Below are 23,652 nucleotides of genomic sequence, written 5' to 3'. Positions count from 1 at the left end.
GGTTGTTGCCTTGGGGTTCAGCCAGAGGCCTCAGTTCTTAAGACATGGGTCTCCCTGTGGCACTTCTTTGGGCTTCCTCATAGGGTGGCAACTGGGTTCTAAGAATGATTGTTCTAATAAAGACTGGAAGGGGAAATGGCCAATTCTTTGAGGCCTGGGCCCAGAGATTTTCATGGCATCACTTGTCATAATTTATTGGTCAAGCAGTCACAGGGTCTGCTTAGATTCAAGTGGAGGGGACATAGACCTCACTGTGATTGTGACAAGAGGAGTGTCGTCTTTAATCAATGCTTTAAAGCATTTGTTTAGGTGTGCTCTCTCGGCTAATTAAATCACATCAGATTTGGAACTGTGTAGAGTTAATCAGTGTTTCATGCTCAAACTCCAGAGTTGGGGAGAGAAAAATCCTTGTAAATTCAGCAAGTTTGTATTTCAAAACGTAACCACATGTAACGTCTGAAAATCACCCTGTTGGCAAGTTATAAGGAGAAGAAACTGCTAACAAAAAAAATTTTAGGGTTCAAAGAAATCTAAGTTCATTTCAGTGGATTATCTGTCTAATATTGCCTCCTGCCTGTAAACAAATATTTATAATGAGGCAAAGTAAATGTATAGTCCCAATTCCTGTCTCCCAGATTTTTCATATAATAGCGTATCCTGTAGGTTTCTATTAGATCAAGTCACATTGGGTGTTTTTTTTTTTAATTGAGACTAAACTATGGGATAGCTTGGAGAAATTAAAATTTAATTTTTTATGATATGTGTTCATTATATTATTCTTTAAAAAGGCAGATTAAAAACAATATAACTTTCATAGCTCCGTGCTCCTCCCCAAGCCCAGAAGTCTGCTCTAAGATACGTGCATTTATTGGTGGATTGGTCAGTATTTATTGATTGGCTCTGATTATAGGCTTGCCCATACTCTGATGTTCAGCTTTTCTGTTTTTTTATTCTCTAGTTCACCTGTTCTGAGATCATACTCGGAATTATTCATGTAATTTGAGCCAAACTTCGCTGCTACTAGGTGATATGAGACCTCGGAACCAGGATGGATGTCAGGCACAGCCCCCTTCCTCCTCACCAAACTCACAGGCAAGATGTCTCTGGCTGGAACACCCAATAGGAAGGCTGTGGACTTGGAAATCAGAGCCCCTTGGGGATCATTTGGGTTCTGCTAACTTTCAGCTGTGTGACTTTGGAAAGTTTCTTGATTTATCTAAGCCTCAGTTCCATTTGCAAAATGCAGGCAAAATGGTGCTTATTTTATAGTGTTGTTATTATATAATATGTATAAAGCAATTAAGGCAAAGCCTAGCACATGGTAAACTGGAATTATTACCTGCAATAGAAGTTATTATTTATGGTAGTAACTTAAGTATGGATAAGTAATCACAATAGCTGTCATTGATCAAATCCATATGCCTTATATTGTGCCAAGAATTTTATATTCATCATTAGATTTTCACAACAATCCTGGGGTAGATGTTATGCCCATCTTATGGATAAGGATAAGACAGCTGGAGGTTTAGAGATGTTAAGTGATCTTTCTGAGCTCACAGAGCTACCAGGGCTTAAAGGAAGATTCTGACTCCAAATTGCTCTGAACAGTGATCTCTGTACAGTAGGATGCCGTCTTCTGAGGACACACATCAAGTTTTATGCCCCATAACGTAAAAGACTGAAATTTACTCCTTTTCAAGAAAGAACCGTATTTTATTCATCCTTGCATTTCCAGTCACCACCCTGTCTGTTCCAAGAGCTGCCCCAGACTTCTGTATCACTCTTCAAGTTCTTAATCGCAACCCATCCACTTTAACTTGAGTAGAAGATGAGATTATCGGCTACCAGCTTCTTCAGTTTTTTACTCTGACTCATGCACTTAGATCTTTTAGCACCTGTCTCCACGGGCTTCTCCCCAGCACGCTAGTCTAATCTTGGCTAACTACCTCTTCACAAGGCCCTGCATTCCACTCCTTATCTTCTTTTGCACTGTCAATTGTTTTCTCTTAAAATTATTGTTCGAAAAACAATATTGTATTCTCAAGGAAACTAATTCAGACATTCTCTAAAAGCGTAAGATAAAAGTCCAGCCCTAAGTCTTCAGCCTCTGCCCTAAGGTAATTACGACTCAAATTCTTTTTTTTTTTTTCCCCATTTTTGGAAAACCCAACTTTAGTGAGATACAGTTCACATACTATAAAATTCACCCACTTAAGAGTAAGTGAGTCAGTGTTTTTAGTGTATTTAGTTATGCAGCCACTACTACTCACTTTAGAATCTTCTCATTACCTGAAGACTAAAACCCCTCAAACTCATTAGCAGTCACTCTCCATTCCTACGTTGTCCCTGCCCCCCAGCCCCAGGTAACCACTAGCTATCATCTCTATAGATTTGCCTATTCTGTATTTTTCATATAGATGGGATCCTACAATATGTGGTCTTTTGTGACTGGCTTAACTCGACATCATGTTCACAAGGTTCATTCATGTAGTGTGTATCCAGTGCTTCATTTCTTTTTATTATGAAGTAATATTCCATTTTGTGGATTTACCATATGTCATGTTAAAGGTTTTTTTGTAGTCTTCAAGAAAACTTTTAATGTGCGTCTCAGCATAATTATACTCTTAAAATCTTAACATTTTATTTTGGTGGGATCACACACATTGTTCTGCCTTTGTTCCCCCTTCTGCTCAGATTTTATTATGAAACACTTGAACCATGCAGCCATAGTGAGAGAATCTGAGTGAATGCCATATATTCACCATTAGCATTTTACCATGTTGCATTTATCACCTTTGTACCGGTTTATCTTTTATCTACCCATTAATCCATTTTATTTTAAAAATGCATTTCAAGGGCACCTGGGTGGTTCAGTCACCTAAACGTCTGCCCTCAGCTCAGGTCATGATCTCAGAGTCCTGGGATCGAGTCCCACATGGGGCTCCCTGCATGGCGAGGAGTCTGCTTCTGCCTCACCCTCTGCCTCTCCAGCCTTGCTCGTGCGCTCAGTCTTTCTCTCTCTCCTCTCTGTCAAATAAATAGATAATCTTTTTTAGAAATTTATTTATTTATTTGTCAGAGAGAGCACAAGCATGGGGAGCAGAGGGAGAGAGAGAAGAGGGCTTCCGGCTGAGCATGGAGCCTGATGCAGGACTCGATCCCAACACCCCAGGATCATGACCTGAGTTGAAGGTGGATGCTTAGCCAACTGAGCCACCTGGGCACCCCAAATAAATAAAAATCTCTTTTAAAAAAATGCATTTCAATGAAATGATAGACCTAAGTAAACTTTCCTCTTAAATACTTTAGCATGTACATCAACCAGATTTTAATATTTGTTTGCACTTGTCTTGTTTTGGGGTATAATTTATATACAGTGAAGTGACTTTTAATAAATCCATACACCTGTATAATCCACATTCTTACTAAGATATAGAATATTACCATCATCCCAGAAAGTTCCTTCTATACCTCCCCAGTTAATTCCTAATACTCCCTGACATGAGAGAACTATTATGATTTTTTTCTCACAGCAGATTAGTTTTGCCTGTTCAGAATGTCATAAAAGTGGAATCATGCCGTATACATTCTTTTGTGTAAGGCTTCTTTTACACATATTTTTGAGATTAATTCTTGTTGATGCATGTGTCAGCTGTTTATTCCTTATATTGTTGAGTAGCCATCCCATTATACGAATATATCACAGTTTGTTTATCAATGACTGTTTACAGTTTTGGGCTTCTGTCAGTGACAGTGCTGTGAACATTCTTGTACAGTGTTTTTGTAGATGTATTTCTCATTTTCTTACCGATATATCTCAGGTGGTATTTTGGGGTCAGATGGCAGTGTACATTTGTTTTATAAGACACTGGGCTCTGAGAGGATGGCAGACTAGGCAGCACCAGGAATCTGTCTCCCCACCTAGACAACAATTGCATTGGCAGAATCTGTCTGCTGTAACTATTTTGGAACTCTGGAGTCTACTGAAGGCTTGCAAATTCCAGAGGAAGTTGTGGAGGGTAAATTATAGTTAATTCTGGAATATTTCAGCTTTTAGTACAGTAGTAGTTACCCTTGCCCTACCCCCAGCCCCATGGCAGGCAGCTGTACACATTCCTGGAGCAGCTTGCATACAATATGTGGGCGCTAGGGTGGGAATAGGGGGATCTCTCCTCCAAATGTTGGAGATGTGTATTTGGATTGCTAATTGCTTCTTCTGATCACCAAGATGCAGAGGCAGGCATCCACTGTTCTTGTACCTTCCCTCATTGTTGCAGATCCCTCCTCCTCTAGCCGAAGTGACTTCCAGAGGATTTAAAGAGCCTTTTTATCTCTCCTTTGTGCTTCAATTTGCCCCCTTTCAGGAGCCAGTCATTAAAGGCTAAGACATTTAAAAAACAACTGCATATGCAGGGAAAATTGGAAAGTGACCCCCCCCCCCAAAATGCCCAAGGAAAGTCTCATAAAAAACCTGAGAAGACATTCAGTTTACAAGCCAGGCTGGTCCTCAACATAGAAACGGCCTACAACAGTTAAAATGGCAACAACAAATGAAAATTAACAAAATACAACAAACCCTGAAGAAGGAGGAGAATTTGATTTCCCATGTTACCACATCATTAGATACAAAGAGCTGGGTTCAACCAAAAAATTACAAGGCATATTAGAAAGATATAGCCCATTCAAAGAGAAAAAAAAATCAACAAAAACTCCCTGAAAAAGACCAAATGGCAAGTACACAAGATAAACAACTGCCTCGAAGTTGCTCAAATAGAGGAAGATGTGGAGAAGTTCAAGAGAATCAAATGTGAGCAAAATAGAAATATCAATAAAGAGATAGAAAACTAAAACAACCAAAAAGAAATTGTGGAGCTGAAAATTACAATAATGAAATGAAAAATTCACTGTAGAGATTCAAATGGAGATTTGAGGAGGCAGAATAATCCTCAAGGATAGGACAATAGAAATTATTGAGGCTGAGAACAGAAGGAGAAAAGATTAAAGAAAAGTGAACAGAACCTAAGGGAACAGTGGGACACCACTAGTAGACAAACATATTCATCATGGAATCTCAGAAGAGAAAGAAAAGGGCAGAGAATATTAGAGAAAATAATAGCTGAAAACTTCCCAAATTTAATGAAAGGTATGAATATCAATATCCAAGTAGTTCATGAACTCCAAGTAAGAGGACTTTAAAGGGACTACACGGAGACATATTATAATCAAACCACAAAAAGTCCAAGAATCTTGAAAAAGGGAATATTGAAAGCAGTAAGAGAGAAGCAACTCATCACATACAAGGGATCCTCAACCAGATTATCATCAGATTTCTTATCAGAAACTTTGGAGGCCAGAGACGGTGGGCTAATATATTCAAATGTAAAAGAAAAAAAAAATCAACAAAGCATTCTATATCTGGGGAAACTGTCTTTCAAAAGGGAGAGAAAAATTAAAACATTCCCAGGTAAATAAAAAGGTGGTTTGTGCCCATTATGCCCACCCCTCAAAAAATGCTCAAGGGAGTCCTGCAAGGTGAAATGGAAGGACAGTAGACCATAAAGACACAGAGCTGTATAGAGAAATAAAGATCTCAATAAAGGAAAATACATGGGCAACTATAAAAGCTAGAATTGTTGTAACAATGATTTGTAACTGTACTTTCTACTTTCTGTTTGTTTACTATTTGATTTAAGAGACTAATACATTTAAAGGGGAAAAAAATTAGAACTGTCTGAAAAGGAGATTACAAAAATAGTTCCCCACACCAAATAGCATCAAAAAGAATAAAATCCTTAGGAATTAAATGAGGAGGTTTGTACAATGAAAACTATAAAATATTGCTGAAAGGAATTAAAGAAGACATATATAAATGGAAACCTATACCATGCTCATGGATGAGAAGACTTGATAATATTAAAATGTCAGTACTACCCAAAGTAATCTACAGATTCAGTGCAATTACTCTCAAAATCCCAATGAAGTTTTTTGTAAAAATAGAAAAATCCATTAAAAAATTCATGTGGAATCTCAAGGAACCCTGAATAGACAAACAATCTTGAAAAAGAAAAAAACTGGAGGACTCACAATTTCTGATTTTAAAACTTACTGTAAAGCTACAAAAATCAAAATAGGGTGGTGCTAGTGGCACAAGGGCAGACATAAAGACCAATGGAACAGAATAGAGAGCCCAGAAATAAACCCTCACATATATGGTCAGATGATTTTGCCAAGGATGCCAACCAAAACCATTAGAAGGAGAAAGGACATTCTTTTCAACAAGCTGTGCTGGGAAAACTGAATATGCACATGCCAAAGAATAAAGTCATACCATTTCCTAATATCATGTAAAAAAATTAATTCAAAATTCATCAAGAACCCAAATGTAGGACCTAAGACAATACAACTCTTCGAAGGAAATAGGACAAAAGCTTCATGACATTGGATTTGGCAATAATGTATTGGCTATGATATCAACGACACAGATAATCAAAGAAAAACAGATACATTGGACAATGAAAATTTTAAAAATTTTGTGTATCCAAAGACACTATCCACAGAATAGAAAAGCAGCCCACAGAAGGGGAGAAAATATTTGCATATTATATTATCTAATAAAGAGTTGATGACCAGAAAAGACAGAGACCTAAAACTCAACAACAACAAAACAAACCAATAACAAAATGGGCAAAAAACTTGGATTTCTCCAGAGACAGTATATGAATGGTCAATAAGCACATGAAAAGAGGCTCAACATCACTAATTATTAAGAAAATGCAAATCCAAACTTCAGTGAGATACTCCCTCACACTCATTGACAAGTTCCTATAAAAAAAACCCTCAGAAAATCACAAGTCTTTCTTTATCTTTCATGACTGAAACTTTTGAACAGTATTGGTCAGTTATTTTTTAGTATGTCCCTCAATTTGGGTTTTCTGCTATTTTCTCATGATTAAGTTGAAGTTATGCATTATTTGGAAGGATGCTTCAGACATGACACCCCTCTCTCAGTGCATATGGCAGGCACATGACGTCACCTAGGTTACTAGGCTGCAGAGAATCTTCTCATAGTCTTATTGATGTAATCCCCGATTACTGAAGCAACAAAAATGGTGATATAAGTGTATGAGGAGGATGGGAGGCATAGATTGTGCAAAATTATTATTATTAATGTGTGTAGAGTTGCTAAATGAAGGAACAGCAGTATAAGCAATTGGAGATGTGGGAGCCACCACTGACAGCTTGAGGAGTCCATATGAGCTAAAAGTAGTCAAAAAGAAGAGAGCGATTCTGCAAAAGTAACAGAGCTATCTTTCACCAAAGTCTCAATGCCTGAAAAATAGGTCAAATAAATAGTGAGCATTCTTTTTTCAAAAGCTCAGTAAACTAGACCATAGCCAACCTCAGTGGCAGATTGAGACATGCCTGTTGGTATAAAAGGGGCTCTCTCTGAGGCTGGAGTAATTACCATATAGAAGGATAAGGCAGATCCAGGTCAAGCATTAGGGAGCAACCTAGTGAGCTCACATCCCCTTAAATACATAACTTTTGTTTTTGAGCATTTAAGAATGCAAGGCTCAGGAATTGACCCATGCCCCTGTTTACTGTGTCCCAGATTAGAAAGAAAGCTGGCACACACAGTTTTCTAGCTTGCTCCAATGAAGAAATGTGCACATCAGATGGTGTTAATTCGTTAGGCGTTTCCAGGCTATTTCACTGACACAAAAAGGATATTATTATCACTGTTCTGCCTTGCACTGCGGCACCTGGAGTGCCTCGGACAATAGTGAATTCATGTAAGGAGCCATCTGAAGTGTCAGTGATTGTGATTGAATGGATCAAGCCTGTGGAATCTCAAAGGCAAGCGTTTTCCTTGTGAGAGCTCCAGAAGATAGGGCTGGATGCTGGGGGTGGGAGGGCCCCCCAAGCCAGGAGGGAGGCGGCATTGGGGGGCATCTGGGTGGAGGCAGGTGGGAGACAGACAGCTTTCATAATCTTTCCCCCACCTCTAAATCTGAGGGCCCAAAGGTCATGAGGAATTGTTGTGGGGGTGTAATCCTGCTCCCTTATTGTTGGTAATTTGGTGAGGAATTATCACAGAGGGAAACCTCTGAAGATTCATAAAACTCGACATGAACAGTTTAGCTCAATTACAGCAGTGGGAGAGGGAAGGGAATGCTGGGCAGAAGCATTTTAAAAAGCTCATGAATAAAAAACACATCAGGTGTGGAGGTGTTGTTTTCATTATGAAGTTGCATGCATCTTTCCGTCTTCGCAGCTGATTATAGTAGAAAAGCCTTGCAGAAGAGTGCACACGTTCTACGTGAACAGCTCATTGGGTTTTTACAGATTTATTTTTAAAGATGAAAATGAGAAACCAAAATGAGAAGTAGGGGACAGGTTGTCTGCTGCTACCATCCAGGGACAAGTGGCTCGAGGCTCCTGTGTACACCTGGTGGCCAGATGTGGCTGCACACCTCTGGAATTGTGTCCATTCCTTGAAGGGCCAGTCAAGATGGAGCTAGACGTAAGCCCTTGTGGGGATGGTCACAGCAGCTGTCATCCTGCCAACTTCGTGGTTGTAGTCAGTGACACCTGGGGAGGTAGTAAAAGTCTTCAGGAGCAGGTCCGGCCATGGTTTTTCAAGAAAACTCATGATTTGTTTCTATCCTATGACTCATCACTGATTCTGTAAGTGAAAGAAAACCTGAAGGAAAGCCAGTGGATCATTCTGAATATCAGATCCTGAAATCCTTCTATGACTACATGATATGCTAGGAATAAAAATAGACTCCCAAGCATGGTCTACAAGGGGTCAAGTTATTTGGCACTACCCAACTCCCTGAAGTTCTCTGTCGTTACTCTCCTCTTTTACTCACTAATCACTTATTGTCTCCACTGCCTGCCATCTTGCTCCTAGGGCATGCCTCAGGGCCTTTGCACTTGTTTCCTCTGTCTTAGGTACTTTGTATAGATAGTTGCTTCTCATTTTTCAGTTCTTTACTTAAATGTCACTTTTTCAGTGTACATCCCTGACTGGCCTATCTGAATAAAAGAGTCCCTTCTTTGAATCACTCACATCTCATTGTCCTATTTTTTTACCGAATAGCTTCTCACAGCTTGAAAATATCTTTTATTTGTTTCTTTACTTTTTTTTTCATTTGCCTCTTGACTACCTCCCTTTCTAGAATGTCAACCTCCTAGGGGCAAAGACTTTATCTGCCTCACTAATGGCTATAACCTTGCCCCTAGAATAACAGTCCTGGCACATTTTTTGGTGTTTGATAAGTATGTATTGAATGAATATGTGAATGAATAAGTGAATAATATGTATAATAAACATAGCCACTAGACTAAGGTATTTGCAGGGAGTGAGCTTCTCCTTTGGAAGTCTCCATGGGGCCTTGAGCATGGAAGTGTGAGTGTTGTACTGTACATGTAGACATTTGGAAAGCTCAGGCTAGATTATGACAATCAGTATTAGTTATCTATTTCTGTGTGACAATTTACCACAAACTTAGAAGTTTACAAGAAAACACATTTATTATCTCATAGTTTCTGTGGATGAGGAGTCTGGGTCTGGCTTAGCTGGATCTTCTGCTCAAGATTTCTCAGGAGGCTATGTTCATTCTCAGGTTGTGGTCTGATGTGAAAGACTGCCTGGGGAAGGAACTACTTTCAAGCTCACGTGGTTGTTGGCAGAATCCAGATCCTTGCATTTATAACACCAAGAATTTCAGTTTCTGGCTCTGGCCATTGGCGGGGTGTGGTTTTCAGTTTCTAGTTGGTTGTTGGCCAAAGGCTATCCTCAGTTCCTTTCCAGGTAGGCATCCCCAACATGGATGCTCTAGCTACAATGAAAACAGTGAGGGAGAGAGTCAACTAGCAGGATGGACATTTCAATCTTTGTAATGTAGTCACAGAAGTGACATCTTACTACTTTTGCCATTTTCTAGTCTAAAGCAAATCACAGGTTTAGGCTGTACTCTAGGGGAAGAGGTTATACAGGGTATGAATGCCAGCAAGTGGGGACCACTGGGAACAATCTTTGAATCTGCTAACCATTGTCTGCCTTCTGGCTCCTAATGATTTACTCTCTTCTGTGTATCCCTCCTATGCACAAAATTCATTCACCTTCTTCCAAGGGAAGCCAAGAGTCTTAAAGTCCAGAATCTCATCTAAACCAGAAACTACACGCTTTGTGTGAAATTCCTCTAGATTTATCAATTTTTAAAACTAGAGAGACAAGTGGTCCACCTCTTGCTCCTGCAACCTGAAATTGTGGAATAGCCACAGACATTTCATTTTGAAAGGGGAAAATGGGAGGTACAGAGGAGTACTGGAAATAACTATCCTTGGCTCTGTCTCCTGGGTTCTTGGTTCCATCCTGCCTTTTTAAAAAATATATATTTTTTATTAACATATAATGTATTATTAGCCCCAGGGGTACAGGTCTGTGAATCGTCTGGATGACACACTTCACAGCCCTCACCATAGCACATATCCTCCCCAACGTCCATAACTCAACCACACTCTCCCTCCCCCACTCCCCCCAGCAACCCTCAGTTTGTTTTGTGAGATTAGGAGTCTTTTATGGTTTGTCTCTACCTGATCCCATCTTGTTTCTTTTATTCCTTCCCTACCCCCAAACCCCCCACTTTGCCTCCCAAATTCCTCATATGAGGGAGATCATATAATTGTCTTTCTCTGATTGACTTATTTTGCTCAGCATAATACCCTCTAGTTCCATCCACGTCATTATAAATGGCTTTTGATGGCTGCACAGTATTCCATTGTATATATATACCACATCTTCTTTATCCATTCATCTGTTGATGGACATCTAGGTTGTTTCCATAGTTTAGCTATTGTGGACATTGCTGCTGTAAACATTTGGGTGAATGTGCCCCTTCAGGTCACTACATTTGTATCTTTAGGGGAAATACCCAGTAGTGTGATTGCTGGGTCATAGGGCAGCTCTATTTTCAACTTTTTGAGGCACCTCCATGCTGTTTTCCAGAGTGATTGCACCAGCTTGCATTCCCACCAACAGTGTAGGAGGGTTCCCCTTTCTCCGCATCCTTGCCAGCATCTGTCATTTCCTGACTGGTTAATTTTAGCCATTCTGACTGCTGTTAGGTGGTATCTCATTGTGGTTTTGATTTGTATTTCCCTGATGCCGAGTGATGTGGAGCACTTATTCATGTGTCTGTTGGCCATCCGGATGTCTTCTTTGCAGAAATGTCTGTTCACGTCCTCTGCCCATTTCTTGATTGGATTATTTGTTCTTTGGGTGTTGAGTTTGGTAAGTTCTTTATAGATTTTGGATACTAGCCCTTTATCTGTTATGTGTTTTACGGATATCTTCTCCCATTCTGTCAGTTGTTCTGTCTGATTTTGTTGACTATTTCCTTTGTTGTGCAAAAGCTTTTGATCTTGATGAAGTCCCAGTAGTTCATTTTTGCCCTTGCTTCCCTTGCCTTTGATGATGTTTCTAGGAAGAAGTTGCTGAGGCTGAGGTCAAAGAGGTTGCTGCCCGTGTTCTCCTCAAGGATTTTGATAGATTCCTTTCTCACATTGAGGTCTTTCATCCATTTGGAGTCTATTTTTGTATGTGGTGTAAGGAAATGGTCCAGTTTCATTCTTCTGCATGTGGCTGTCCAGTTTTCCCAACACCCTTTGTTGAAGAGACTGTCTTTATTCCATTGGGCATTTTTTCCTGCTTCATTGAAGATTAGTTGACCATAGAGTTGAGAGTCTATTTCTGGGTTCTCTATTTTGTTCCACTGATCTATATGTCTGTTTTTGTGCCAGTACCATACTGTATTGATGATGACAGCTTGAAGTCTGGAATTGTGGTGCCGCCAACTTTGGTTTTCTTTTTCAACATTCGTCTGGCTATTCAAGGTCTTTTCTGGTTCCATATAAATTTTAGGATTATTTGTTCCATTTCTTTGAAAAAAATCGATGGTATTTTGATAGGAATTGCCTTAAACGTGTAGATTGCTTTAGGTAACATAGATATTTTCACAATATTTTTTCTTCCAATCCATGAGCATGGAATAGTTTTTCCACTTCTTTGTGTCTTCCTCAATTTCTTTCATGAATACTTTATAGTTTTCCAAGTACAGATTCTTTGCCTCTTTGGTTAGGTTTATTCCTAGTTATCTTATGGTTTTGGGTGCAGTTGTAAATTGGATTGACTCCTTAATTTCTCTTTCTTCCGTGTTGTTGTTGGTGTATAGAAATACAACTGATTTCTGTGCATTGATTTTATATCCTGACTCTTTACTGAATTCCTGTACAAGTTCTAGCAGATTTGGAGTGGAGTCTTTTGGATTTTCCACATAAAGTATCATGTCATCTGCAAAGAGTGAGAGTTTTACTTCTTCTTTGGTGATTCGGATGCCTTTAATTTCTTTTTGTTGTCTGGTTGCTGAGGCTAGGACTTCTAGTATTATGTTGAGTAGTAGTGGTGATAATGGACATCCCTGCCATGTTTCTGACCTTAGTGGAAAAGCTCTCAGTTTTTCTCCATTGAGAATGATATTTGCTGTGGGTTTTTCATAGATAGCTTTGATGATGTTGAGGTATGTACCCTCTCTCCCTACACTGTGAAGAAAGGATGCTGTACTTTGTCAAACACTTTTCCAGCATCTATTGAGAGTATCATATGGTTCTTGTTCTTTCTTTTATTAATGTATTGTATCACATTGGTTGATTTGTGGATGTTGAACCAATCTTGCGGCCCTGGCATAAATCCCACGTGGTTGTGGTGAATAATCCTCTTAATGTGCTGTTGGACCTGTTGGCTAGTATTTTGGTGAGAATTTTCGCATCTGTGTTCATCAAGGATATTGGTCTGTAAATCTCCTTTTTGATGGGGTCTTTGGTTTTGGGATCAAGGTAATGCTGGTTTCATAATATGGGTTTGGAAGTTTTCATTCCATTTCTATTTTTTGGAACAGTTTCAGAATAGGTATTAATTCTTCTTGAAATGTTTGGTAGAATTCCCTTGGGAAGCCGTCTGGCCCTGGGCTCTTGTTTTCTTGGGGTATTTTTTTTTTTTTAAAGATTTTACTTATTTATTTGACAGAGAAAGATCACAAGTAGGCAGAGAGGCAGGCAGAGAGAGAGAGGGAAGCAGGCTGCCTGCCAAGCAGAGAACCCAATGTGGGGCTCGATCCCAGGACCCTGAGATCATGACCTGAGCCAAAGGCAGAGGCTTAACCCACTGAGCCACCCAGGCGCCCCTCTTGGGGGATTTTTGATGACTGTTTCAATCTCCTTACTGGTTATGGGTCTGTTTAGGTTTTCTATTTCTTCCTGGTTCAGTTGTGGTTGTGTAGGAATGCATCCATTTCTTCCAGACTGTCAAATTTGCTGGCGTATAGTTGCTCTTAATATGTTCTTGTAATTGTTTGTATTTCTTTGGTGTTGGTTGTGGTCTCTCCTCCTTCATTCACAATTTTATTAATTTGGGTCCTTTCTCTTTTCTTTTTGTTAAGTCTGGCCAGGGTTATATCAATCTTATTAATTCTTTCAAAGAACCAGCTCCTAGTTTCATTGATTTGTACTACTTTTGTTTGTTTGTTTGTTTGTATTTCATTGATTTCTGCTCTGATCTTTATTATATCTCTTCTCCTGCTGGGTTTAGGCTTTCTTTGCTGTTCTTTCTTCAGCTCTTTAGGTGTAGGGTTAGGTTGTGTATTTGAGAGCTTTCTTGTTTCTTGAGAGAGGCTTTTATTGCTATACACTTTCCTCTCCAGACCGTCTTTGCTGTATCCCGAAGGTTTTGAACAGTTGTGTTTTCATTTTCTTTTGTTTCCATGAATTTTTAAAAATTCTTTAATTTCTTGGTTGACCCATTCATTCTTTAATTTAGTAGGATGCTCTTTAGGCTTCATGTGTTTGAGTTCTTTCCAACTTTCCTCTTATGGTTGAGTTGTCGTTTCAAAGCATTGTTGTCTGAAAATATGCAGGGAATGATCCCAATCTTTTGGTACCGGCTGAAACCTGATTTGTGACCCAGGATGTGATCTATTCTGGAGAATGTTCCATGTGCACTAGAGAAGAATGTGTATTCTGTTGCTTTGGGATGGAATATTCTGAATCTATCTGTGATGTCCATCTGGTCCAGTGTGTCATTTAAGGCCTTCATTTCCTTGTTGATCTTTGCTAAAGTTCCCTACTATTATTGTATTATTGTCGATGTGTTTCTTTGATTTTGTTATTAATTGGTTTACATAGTTGTCTGCTCCCATGTTAGAGGCAGAGATAGTTAAAATTGTTAGACCTTCTTGTTGGACAGACCATTTAAGTATGATATAGTGTCCTTCCTCATCTCTTATTCTAGTCTTTGGCTTAAAATCTAATTTATCTGATATAAGGATTGCCACCCCAGCTTTCTTTTGATGTCCATCAGCATGGTAAATTGTTTTCCACACTTTCACTTTAAATCTGGAGGTGTCTTTAGGTCTAAAATGAGTTTCTTATAGAGAGCATATTGATGGGTTTTGTTTCTTTAATCCATTCTGATACCCTGTGTCTTTTGATTGGGGCCTTTAGCCCATTTACATTCAGGGTGACTATTGAAAGATATAAATTTAGTGCAATTGTATTGCCTGTAAGGTGACTGTTACTGTATATTGACACTGTTCCTTTCTGGTACTACTTTTAGGCTCTCTCTTTGTTTAGAGGACCCCTTTTAATATTTCTTGTAGGGCTGGTTTGGTGTTTACAAATTCTTTTAGTTTTTGTTTGTCCTGGAAGCTTTTTATTTCTCCTTCTATTTTCAATGATAGCCTAGCTGGCTATGGTACTCTTGGCTGCATATTTTTCTTTTTTAGTGTTCTCAATATATCATACTAGTCCTTTCTGGCCTGCCAGGTTCTCTGTGGATAGGTCTGCTGCCAATCAAATATTTCTACCATTGTATGTTTCTAAGACTTGTAAGTTTTACTATTAGATGATGGGGTGTTGATCTATTTTTGTTGATTTTGAGGGGGTTCTCTGTGCCTCCTGGATTTTGGTGCTTGCTCCCTTTGCCAAATTAGTGAAATTCGCTGGTATAATTTGCTCCAACATACCTTCTGCCCCCCCACTTTCTTCTTCATCTGGGATCCCACTTATTCTAATATTGTTTTGTCTTCTGAATTCTTGAATTCTCCCCTCATGGTCCAGTAGTTGCTTATATCTCTTTTTCTAAGCTTCTTTATTCTCCATCATTTGGTCTTCCATATGACAGACTAATTCTGTTTTTTGCCTCATTTATTCTAGCAGTAAGAGCCTCCATTTTTTTTTAAAGATTTTATTTATTTATTTGACAGAGAGAAATCACAAGTAAGCAGAGAGACAGGCAGAGAGAGAGGAGGAAGCAGGCTCCCTGCTGAGCAGAAAGCCCGATGTGGGGCTCGAACCCAGGACCTGGGATCATGACCTGAGCCGAAGGCAGCAGCTTAACCCACTGACCACCCAGGCGCCCCAAGAGCCTCCATTTTTTATTGTACCTCATTAATAGCTTTTTTTATTTCAACTTGGTTAGATTTTCATTCTTTTATTTCCCCAGAAAGGGATTTTGTTTCTCCAGAAAGGGATTCTCTAGTATCTTTTATTCTTTTTATCAAGCCCAGTAAGCATATTTATAACCATCATTCTGAACTTTAGTTCTGACTTCTCACTAATGTCTGTATTGATTAGGTCACTAGCTGTCAGTACTGCCTCTTTTTCTTTTTTTTTTTTTCCTGAGGTGAGTTTTTCCACCTTGTCATTCTATCCAGAGAGGAATAGAGGAATGATAGAACAAAATACTAAAAGAGTAGCAATGACCTCAGAAAAATATACACTAACCAAATCAGAAGAGATCTGAAACCAGCGGAGAAGAAAGGAAAAAAAAAGCATATATATAATTATATTTAGGCTGGTGAATAAAACAGAGCCATACACTTGATTTTGGGTGCATTTTAGTCTATTAGGAAAAAAATGGCTCCCAAATTTTAAAGAAAGAAAAACATATATATACAAAAAATAAGATTAAATACAATGAAGGGATAGAATATGACTATAACAATAAAGTTTAAAAAATATTTTTAAAAGGTATTAATAAGATAAAATAGTTTTTAAAAAAGGTTAAAATAATGGGGCGCCTGGGTGGCTCAGTGGGTTAAAGCCTCTGCGTTCAGCTCAGGTCATGGTCCCGGGGTCCTTGGATCGAGCCCCTCATCGGGCTCTCTGCTTGGTGGGGAGCCTGCTTCCCTTCCCTCTCTCTCTGCCTGCCTCTCTGCCTACTTGTGATCTCTGTCTGTCAAATAAATAAATAAAATCTTTAAAAAAAAAAGGTTAAAATAGGAAAGAGGGAAAATTTTAAAAAATAGAATAAGAAAAAAATAAAATTAAAAAAATTTATCTTTGAAAGACTAAAGCAGCATGGGAAAAAAGCCATGAATTCTATGTGTTGCTTTCCCCCTGGCTCTGGAGTTCTGCAGTTCTCATTGATTGGTAGACTTGGTCTTGGCTGGATGGAGGGAGGGGCCTGTTTCAGTGATTCTCAAATGTCTTTGCCCAAAGCAGAATTATACTGCCCTTTCCAGGGGCCACGCTTAGTAAACTGCTCTGGTTTGCTCTGGGGAGCTTTTGTTTCCTAAACACTTTCCATACAGCTTTGGATGATGGGTATGAAAATGGCGGCCTCCCATTCTCTCACCTGGAGGAGCCAAGAGCTCGGGACCCCAGTCCTCAGTGCACCCTCAGAGAAAAGCAGTCAATCACTCCCATCTCCCTAGTCTCCAGCTGCACTCCAAGCTCACCCAGCCTGTGACCGAATGTTTCTATCTCTGGTGCACGGCCCTGTTTGGAGTCTCCAAACTCAGCAGATTCCTGCCATACCCTCCAGTGCCACTTCTGCCAGATCTCCCTGGATCTGCTGCTCATGGGATCTCTGCTTGAAGAGTAGTGGATCAACTGTGCCTTGGATCACAGTTTAAGGTAACCCCTAGCTGAGAGATCACTCCTAGGCTTCGTCTTTTTTTTTTTTTTAAGATTATTTATTTTTTTTTGTCAGAGAGAGAGAGAGAATAAGCGGGTGGGGAGGGGGTCGGGCTGGCAGGCAGAGGGAGAAGCAGACTTCCCTGCTGAGCAAGGAGCCTCATGTGGGAATCATTCCAGGACCCGGGGATCATAACCCCAGCTAAAGGCAGACGCATAATCACTGCGCCACCCAGGCCTCCCTTTGGTCTGTCTTTGCAGCTGGCTCCCCCCCTCCAATACTTGGGAGTTCTGCCACACTCAGACACCCCCATTGTTTCTGTTACCCCAAGGGACCTGAGACCACACTGTCCCAAAGAGGGTTCCACCCCCCTGCTTAGCCTCTGTAGTGATGTCTCTCAGTAGAGCCGACTTCTAAAAGTTCTGATTTTGTGCTCCACTGCTCTACTGCTTGCCGGGAGCCGCTCCACCCCCTCTCCTCATGGTCTCTCGTCCCATATGATGACTCAGATTCACTTCTCTGCATGTCCTACCTTCCAGAAAGTGGTTGCTTTTCTGTTCCCAGAGTTGGGCTATTCTTTTCTTTGATCTCCTGTTGAGTTTGTAGGTGCTCAGAATGGTTTGATAACTAGCTGAATTCCTGGGACCTATTGAAATTAAGGTCTCCTACTCCTCGCCATTTTGCTCCTCTCCCAAACTATTGTGTTTTCATTTTCATTTAATTTTTGAATTCTTTGTTGACCCATTCATTGTTTAATAGCATGCTATCTAACTTCCATGTATGCATGCTCTTTCTAAATTTTTTTCTTATAGTTTATTTCTAGTTATACAGTGCTGTGTTCAGAAAAAGTGCATGGTATGACTTCAATCTTCTTGAATTTGTTGAGACTTGTTTTGTGGCCTAATTTGTGATCTCTTCTGGAGAGTGATCCATGTGCACTTGAAAAGAATGTGTATTCTGCTGTTTAAGGGTGGAATGTTCTGAATATGTCTGTCAAATCCATCTGGTCCAGTGTGTCATTCAAAGCCACCATTTCCTTGCTGATTTTCTGTTTGGATGATCTGTCCATTGATGGAAATAGGCTGTTAAAGTCCCCTACTGTTATTATATTACTATGGATTAATTCCTTTATGTTCGTTATTAACTGTTTTATGTATCTGGGTGCTCGCTTCGGCAGCACATATACTAAACTGTTTTATGTATCTGGGAACTCCCATGTTGGGTACATAAACATCTACAATTGTTATATCTTCTTGTTGGATTGTCCCATTTATTATTATATAGTGTCCTTCTTTGTCTCTTGTTACTAAACTAATGAAAATTATAGAGTCTCAAAAAAGAATGGTGGTTGTCAGGATGCTGGGGAGAGGGAGAAATATGGAGTTACTGTTTAATCGGTATGAAGTTTCAGTTTTATAAGACGAAAAGAGTTATGGGTACCAATGATGGTGGTAGTTGCACAGCAGTATGAATGTACTTTAGACCACTGAACGGTATGCTTCAAAGTGGTTAAGATGGTAAATTTTGTATAATATGTATGTTTCCATGATAAAATAATTGGAAAAAAAAAGAAACATTGGACTAATGCCTTGGCAGAGTCCCTTTTAGCTCTGAGTGGGTATAACTTTATGAGACCGAAGTTGGGAGCTAGTTTATTTGACATTTATCAGCCAGGGCTCTCTACAAACAAGGGCACATCTAGATCCCTACAGGGTAAAAATTAATTGGAAATAGCTAATCTTAATAGAAAAGAGGGAAAGAATGTCTATTCCTGGTCACCTGTTATGGAGAATCTATCGACTTTCACTAATGATATTATCCGAGCTGTCAGAGAATCTGCATTCTAGTTGGGGACAAGTTGTGGAGGTGCTTTCTTACTGAGACAGAATAAGATACTAAATGGAAGGGAGAACAACTCACTCATGTCCATGAGACCTGGGTTCCAATTTTGGCTGTGCTACTGATTTCTATTTGGTATACATTCATTGGGCTTTTGACTGCCAACATCTCAATCCCCTACCCACTCATGGGAAAATCAACAGAGCTCATCTCCTGCCACTTTCCTGGGCTTTAGAATCTGGAGTGATGCCTCTAGAAGATGCAAATTTTCATAATTCAGTAATGAAGACTCCACTGTGCGCATCTGGTGTCCAATGAGGGAGGCCCATGCAGAGCTAGTCAGCGTTACAATGTTTGTGGTGGCCTGTGACTAGTGTCTCCCTAACCAGGTCATTCTTTCTTTGGTTGATATCTGAGCCTGGCCTCCAGCCTTGCTTCTCTTTTCACTTAAGTCCATCAGAGTTGGTTTCTCTTGTTTGCACAATTATGTAATTTTATATAAATCAAGTTGCCAGCATTCAGTTTCAAATTAAGCTCCTTGGAGTTCTAGGATGAATGATTGGAAACTAAGGAATCACATTTTTGGTCATGGGGTTAGAATACAAGTATGCTTATACTTTCTTCCTGGCCAGGAGGTGAAAGGCTGGGTTTAAAAAGCCATCATGTATGTGTTCAGTTATTGGTTACAGCATGGTTTGGGGTAGCAGAAGTCTGGAAGCAACAGGGTATTACATATGGAAGTCACTATTGCATACCATGCAGCTAGTAATGAAGGATGAGGGAAATCTCTAAGAACTGATAAAGTGAGATCTCCAAAATAAGTCATTGGGGGAAAAAAGCAGTATTAAAGAGAGTGTATACAGTATACTTACCTTTTTTTTGTAATAAAAAAGAAGGAAAAATAAGATTTATTTGCCTAATGAGATATTGGAAGGACAAGTAAGAAATTAACACAAGTGGTTACCTTTCTGGGTAAGAGCAGATGAGACAGGAAAAAGACTTTCACTATTGGTTTGCTTTTGAAATAATGTAAATATGTTAATTTTTTAAGAAAAGGAAAAGACATAAGATTTAGGTTCTTTCTCTCCAAATATAACATATATGATATATAAATAAATTATTTATATGACATTTATATTGTCATGTCATTATATGGCATTTATATGATCTTTATATGACATAAATAAATTATTTACATGATATATAAATAAAATCTATCACTTATCTATCTAGAATATTTTTTTAATTTGGTCTGATAATTTGTTCTTGTAGTTACAGTAAAGGCCTTGAGAAGATGGATGACCTGAATAAAGAAAGAGCAAGGAGCAAAGCCAGAGCATACATAGCATTTGACCCTAAAGCACACTAAAGCATTTGAATTTTATGCCAAGAGCAATCCAAAGTTCCTGAAGAGGGTTAAGAAAGGGAAAGACTGAAAACAATTTCTATCTAGCACTTTGTGCTGCTCAATTTTTTTTCCATTCACTGATAGAGTAAACTAAAGTTTTTGGTAGCTCCCAATACCATATCACAATCATTACAATGTATTGCCCATATTGCAGGGCAATACATTTTTTGAAATTTATATGAAACCCAATACTGTTAACAGACTGATCATCTAATGTAAAAACCATTCTTTCAACTAAATCAGCTTTTCTTAAAAACTGCAGAGATTTGATTTTGAGGTTTAGAAAGAAAGATCAGTAATCAGTGTCAGTCCGTATATTATTGACTTCATAACCACTAATAAAAGCTAGTGATTGCTTTATTGAAAGTGTGTTGAGATGTATTTATTTTAGTTCTACCATGAATAAGTTTAGGCAGAAAAACAACAGTGAATTCTAGAAACAAATTAACCAGAAATCAAATTACTCTCTCTCTCTCTCTTTCTCTCTCTCTCTCTCCCTTTCTTCCTTCCCACCTCCTTCTAGTTTCAGCTTAGCTATCTTTTTTGTAGGGTGGTGCTTTTCAAAGTGAGGCCTTTGGACTCTGGGATCCTTTTAGGAATTGGCAAAGTAAAACTTATTTTCAGAATAGCACTAGGGTGTCATTTGCTCTCAATGTATTGACATTTTCACTGGTAACATAGAGTCAGTGGGACATAAGGGTGCTGGCATCTTAGCATGAATTAAGGCACTAACATCAAACCATAATACAGTGGTAATCACTGACATTTTCATCCACACATATTTTTAGTTTAAAAAATAATGTCAGTTTCAATTAAAAATGTCTTTGATAAAGCAATACATATTATTCATTCTACTAAAATCTCAATCCTTGAATCATTTTAATATTTGTGCCATGACGATTGGGAAGTATGTATCAAGTGTTTTTGTTGTGTATTGAAATATGATAGATAGGATAGACAATGATAGAGATTTTTAAGATTTTTAATATCACTCTTGGTAGTTTATTACTCTCTTTTCCAGTGAAATGGAACTAACATTACCCATTTTATGGGGTTGTTGCTGGGATTAGAAGATGCCTGTAAAATGCATGCCATGATTCCAATTGTCCCTTGATGGTCTTGGTTATGGATGTAAATATGTGATTAAATATGTTGACTTTATCTGGGACTTATATTCCTCTCTGATGGCTTTACTAGCACATTCCTGGGGTATGTTTAGTCCTATAGCTTTCCCCCTCATCAGCAAATGATATCTCCATACAAGGAATACTTAGGCATTTTTCTTCATCCCCTATAAGGAGAATGAATTCAAGTGGTAACCCCTAAGCAACGATTGTTGTTGCTTTTAAACAGAAAAAGTGATGAAGTCCGCTACAGAATATTCTTTATGGAGAGCTGGAAAACCTGCTATGACACTACATTATCCTAAAGCTATCCTGGAACCTTAGTGAGTATGAGTGACAATTTCCAAGAGGAAAGATTATAGAATTATATTACTGCTTTGAAAAATCCCTACTCACAACCTTTACTTTTCCCCTTCACTTGACAAACTAGCCCTAAAAACCATTGCCATTACTACTGTTTTCTGTTTCTTCAGATTCACCTACAGCCCCTCTCAGAAATCCTTGGCTGTGTTGTCTTGAGATTTTGGAACAACCTGACTCATTATTGTGACTAGAAACCAGATAATGAAATTTGTATTTGGCTTAACTACCAGGGAAAAGAGCGTGGAGACATAAGCCACATTTAGTCTTTCTAGTAGCTTACTTTGATCAAATGTCAGGGTTATGAATAATAGAAATCATGGTTTACTTGGAGAGTTGACTAAATAGTGCAGAGTTACTATGTTATTCCAAAGTAAACAAACATGACTTTTGTTGTCTTTGTCCTTTCTTTCTACAGATGTAGTTTAAAAGTTTTATATTTTAATGATGTGGATTTCATTACCATTGATGACATCTGATCGACAACTTATGAACATGAATTGGAAGATTAATTGTCTAGGGGAAAGTCTGGAAAAGACTGGAGAATTTTTCATTAACAGGTAGGTATCCTTTCTGAAGGGAACTTTCCCAGTATATAGTCATGGGACACTGCGATAGAAACCCACTCCGAGCCTGCTGGAGAGAACTTGGATAATAGTATTGGAAGAAATTTATGTAAAGTCGGTTTTTCCACATTAGCATATTCTAAGTTCTGAATGGCTTTGTTTGCCTAAGCACTGATGAATTTATTCTAACATTGGATTATTGGAGACACTTACTATTCTGTTCCTTTCTTTTACTTCCTGATATTTGTGTATTTCATTACTCATAAACGATTACAACAAAGGATGAAGATTATAACACAGAAGAGATTTATGGCAAGATGGAAGTCTGATGGCCACTTTCAGCTTGACTTTCCTCATTTATAAGAAAAAAATGAGAATATTTCTTATTTCATAAAATTATTCTGAGGATTAAAAAAGATAATATGCATAAAGTACTCAATATTGTGGCTGGTACAAACTAAGATCAACAAATATGAATTGCAAACCATTTTTTGTGAATTAGTTTTGTTGATTAAGAGGAAAAAGGGGGTCAAATTATTGACTGGAGTGAGGCCTAGATTTTATCTCTGTTTCCATGAGTCTCTCCAGAATTAGCTGGTCAGAAATATTATCAACCATGTGTTCATGAACCCACTCAAATAATGGTGCTTCTGAACTTCCTGATCTAAATGCATGAATATTTTAGTTTAAGCGAATTCAATGTGGGATTCTACTCTACTGGTCTCATTGTATGTGTCAGGTGGGACGGGGATGCAACTAACAGAAACTGGACTAACAGTGGCTTAAACAAGGAAAATATTTATAAAGTCACACAACTAGAAGTCTGAAGATTGGTTAATTTAGTGGAACAATGGGACCCAGGGACTTTCATCTTATCACTCTGCTGTCCTCATCACATCAACCTTATCTCCTGATTGCTAGATGGCTGCCACAGCCTAAATAACTAATCTTGTACTTTCTATGGAAATGGAGTGGAGCTCCAGTTGACTATTTCACATGCTTAATATGCGGTGATGGGAGAAAGTTCTCTCATATCTCAGAACTAGAAATAGCTATGATTCCTTTGAGCAACCTAAAGATTTTTTAAAAGAGGTATCTATTTATTTATTTGAGAGAGAGAGAGAGAGAGAGAGAGATAGCATGTGAGTGGGGGGAAGGGTAGAGGGAGAGAGAGAATCCTCAAGGAGACTCCATGCTGAGCGCTGGCACAGGGCAGGATCCCAGAACCCTGAGCTCATGACCTGAACCAAAATCAAAAGGCAGCTGCTCAAATGACTGAGCCACGCAGGCGTCCCCCCCACCCAAAATATTTTTTCTTTGAGTATAGTTGACACGCAATGTCACAATAGTTAAGGTATATAACATCATGATTCA

This window comes from Lutra lutra, chromosome 7 (genome assembly GCF_902655055.1).
Source record: "Lutra lutra chromosome 7, mLutLut1.2, whole genome shotgun sequence".
Lineage (NCBI taxonomy): Eukaryota > Metazoa > Chordata > Mammalia > Carnivora > Mustelidae > Lutra > Lutra lutra.
Note: the sequence above shows the minus strand (reverse complement) of the source record.